This window comes from Zingiber officinale, chromosome 2A (assembly GCF_018446385.1).
Source record: "Zingiber officinale cultivar Zhangliang chromosome 2A, Zo_v1.1, whole genome shotgun sequence".
Classification (NCBI taxonomy): domain Eukaryota; kingdom Viridiplantae; phylum Streptophyta; class Magnoliopsida; order Zingiberales; family Zingiberaceae; genus Zingiber; species Zingiber officinale.
Genome location: NC_055988.1, coordinates 121,463,093 through 121,467,247, shown reverse-complemented (window position 1 = coordinate 121,467,247; position 4,155 = coordinate 121,463,093).

The window sequence follows — 4,155 nt, the reverse complement described above, 5'->3', positions numbered from 1 at the left end:
GGTTCCTAAATCATGCTTAAACTGAATTTTAAAATTAAAATTAGCGCTTTAAGTGAGAAAATTAAACAAAGAATTTCTTTATGAGGCTTTGTCAAGGAAGTGGTTGTTGCTCCAATAACCAAGAAGGCCTCGTGCCTCGCCACGAACTGGAAGCCAAAATATTGAAATAAATGTTTAATTAACTTACTAATGAAGCATTAATACAAGAATTAATTAGTGCTTTAAAAAGGTTTATTCAAAACATTTTATTTCAATTTAGAAATTTACTTACTTAGAAATTTTTAATTGACTAAGTCATTTATGTGCTTAAAAATTCTCAAAAATCATTCTTTCTTAAGTTAAAAGATTTTCTGAAATTAGAAATTTATGCTCAAATTACTTAGAAATTTTTTTTTAAGTTAGAAATATTTTTTTTTAAAATATTGACTTAGATTGTTTCTCTTGGAACCCCAATTTTTTTGTGATCAAAGGGGGAGAAGGGAAAGTATAAGTCTAGGGGGAGGTAGATAGATTTAATTTTTTGTCTATCTTTTTTACTGAGGTAGATAGAGTTATTTTTTTCTATCTTTTTGTACTTAAATTACAAATTAAGTTAAGTTACTTAATGTTATTTAATGTCTATTTTAACCCTAGCTTAACTTGGGTTGATCACACCAAAAAGGGAGAGATTGTTGGAACCCCAAGGTTGTTTTGGTGTGATCAACAAGTTAAGTTAGGTCCTGTTTGTTTCTAACCTTATGTCTAAGTGTACAGGAGCTTAGGAACACAGGTAGTCGAGCGGAAGACGCAGCTAGCGAGAAGGACGACAGTCCGAGGAACGAGGTGCTGCGGAAGAGTACACCGGCAGACGAGAAGAAAGTGCGCGGTGGTTCCGAGGGACGAAAGCCGGAGCGGAAGATTGCTCGGGGAGCAAGAGACGCAGCTAGCGAGAAGGTCGACGACCGAGGGACGAAGACTGCGGATGAGTACGCTGGCGGACGAGAAGGAAACACGCGGCAATTTCAAGGGACGAGAAGCCGGAGGGAAGCCCGCTCGAGAAGACCGGAAGTTGGGTTCGGGTGAGCCCTTTTCCGGATGGGAGAGATCACCCAAGTGAGCGGATCCGGAGGAGAAGAACCGGACCTAGGCGGGACTGAACCAGAGGAGAGGTCCCGGATGAAAAAGTCAACGGTAGTTGACTTTGGCCTCCGGGGCGCCCGGAACCCTTCCGGACGCCCGGACCCTGATTTTGACAAAGATCATGATTTACGCGATCTGAACGTTGGGGGATAAAGTTTTATCCCCCCAGGGCACCCGGAACCCTTCCAGGCGCCCCGACCAAGGCTATAAATATAGCCTTGGTCCAGAAGCTTTTTATCAGTTCAGAAATTGTAACAACACTTGTGTGCTTCCACTGCTTTGATTAGCTTCTTTCTTTTTGTGCCTACACTGCTGTAAACGAGGCTTCTCCGCCTGAAGGAGTTCTTAGTGCAACCATCTTCCTTGGATTAACAACCTCCCCGGTTGTAACCAAGTCAAATCCGGTGCCTCGTTTTTATGCTTTATTTTCTGCTTAATCTATTTTTCAAGTGTTAGCTTAATTGTTCGAGAAAGGGTTGTGTTTTATTCAGGGCTATTCAACCCCCCCTTCTAGCTGGCCCAACGGTCCTACAAGTCCACCTTCCAATGTTCAGACTGCATGCATGTGAAGCACTTGCCCTTCGGCTTCTTCACACTTGCTTGTGGTCCAGTCCCTTGAGGTCAAATCACTTTCTTTACTAAAGCAACTTGTTTCTTTTTCTTCTTCCTATCTTTCGGCTTAGAAGCAGAAACATTTTCAGCAATGTGAATTTGAAAACTTTGACGAAATAGCCCTTCTGCTGCTTGGAGTTCTATCAGAAGTTCTGCCAACTAATAAGTCCATTTGTTCATGTTATAGTTCAGGCGGAACTGCTCAAAACTCTTGGGTAGCGTTTGGAGAATGATATCGACCTGGGTTTTCCCATCGATTTTAGCTCCAAGGATTTATATCTCGTTCAAGTGAGCCATCATTTTGAGGATATGATCCCTCACGGGTGTCTCCTCAATCATGGTGGTCGTCATCAGGTTTCTTATAGCCTCCTGCCTGGCAGCCCGATTCTGCTGTCTGAAGAGTTCTTTGAGATTGTACATCATGTCATAGGCAGTAGCCATGACCTGATGCTGATGTTGCAGCACATTTGACATAGAAGTCAAAATGTAACACTGCACCATCTCATCTGCCTTGACTCATTTCCTATGTCTGTCAATCTCCTCTTCACTAGAATCGCTATCAGGCATATAAGGACAGACCTCAAAAAGTATGAACTTGAATCCTTCAACAGTTAAGACAATGTCCAAGTTTCGTTTCCAATCAATATAATTGGGACCAGTAAGTTTGTTTTCTTTTAAAATAACAGCAAGAGGATTAAAAGCCATTTTGAAATCCTGAGAATCACAAAATAAGATATTTGGTCAAAACTTTAGAATTTAAAATAATATTGATTCCTCAAACAATATAATTTAAATTCACCAACACTTCAAAACACCGTGAATTTCGTATACCATGATAGTGTGGACGTATACTAATTCAAACATTTGTAAGAGGAGGTTTTACCCATTAATTTTATTATCTTGTCAACTTAACTTTATGACAAATAAAATTAATAGTTGGTTTGTCTTCGGTCACACAAATAATAGTAGTGACTCTGATGGGGAGAATATTATTAAATGCGCATAAGTGTATACCATTACTTGATACTTAGTCGATTAATTAGAATTATGCCCCTTCAGATAATCATCCATAGAGGAAGTTTGATATAGTGATCCGCAAACAAGCTCATCCAATGTGGAGGAAGGCACTTAAAGCCAACGTGCAAGTTTGAATGCATCACTTACAAACTAGTAATGGACACCGTGAAATTTATTTAAATAATTCCTCTCCCACTTAGTTATTTTAAAATCGAGAAATTTTAACATGCACACACATCACAAATGCACACAAACACAGCATATAAATGCAATAAATATGAAAATAAATTTCCAACTATTATGGTTTCATCCATCGCTGCCCTCCGTATGCCACCAACTCTAGCCGCCGCCAACCCTAGCCAGGTGAGGAGGAGAAAACCTAGCCGTCGGCCCTAGGGTTTATGTCGTCGCGTCTATCTTGCTTCCTTCTTCATCGCGCCTCCGGTCCTCAAGGTAACACCACGCATAGCAAGCCGCAACAATAAGAAATAAAAAAAAATACATTTATCGATCCTATATTCCACGAAGGAACGTACATGTAATCTAGATCAAACAAAATGTAAAATAAACTAATATAGCTCCGGCTATATTTAATAATTACAATCATGCATACAAAAAATACCCTCAACATGCCCGAGGGTTCAAATCACATACAAAAATAATAGCCCATAATAGTTGGAACTAGGATGCCTGCAACCACAGAGTTAATCTATTTTTCATATCCTACTTTTATCCTACCTAAATTATATATGAATAGTGCATAATTTAATCGAAAACCAAACACTCAAAGGCAGAAACCTCACTCTAATACCAATTGTTGGCGCTGGGAATTTCGTTCTGTGTAAATCCCCTGTACAAAAATTTGTACGAGCAAAGAACCTTTCCTAGCAACCCATATGCTCGATCAGACATGTGTTTGATCAATCAAGCAAGTTCTTGATTGATCAAAGCGCACCTTGATCGAAGCACAAGGTCGCTGGCCTCTTGTGTTAGTGTTCAGGATCCATACGAAGAAAAACAAACTAATTACGCTGCGGAATAAGAATTAGTTGTACCTTTCCTCGTATGCGAAGATCTCTTGATCTTCTGCTGTATTCCTCTCCTCCTCTTGGACGTCGTGTGGGCGATGATCTACCAAGACAAAACCACCCGACTCCTTCTTCTTGTTTCCAATCTTTCGGCCACCAAGAGATGCTAGAATAAGATGCCTCCTTCTCTTCTTCTTCTCCTCCAAGCAACCGACCACAAAGTAAACTCTTCTCCAAAGGGGCGCCGTCCCTAATGAAGAGAAAGGGGAAAATGCCACCAACCCTAGGGAAAGAAGCAAGGGGAAAATAAGAGAGGAGGGGTGCCGGCCACAAGAGAATAGAAGAGGATTCTTATGTTAGTTTTTGGGTACCACCCTCT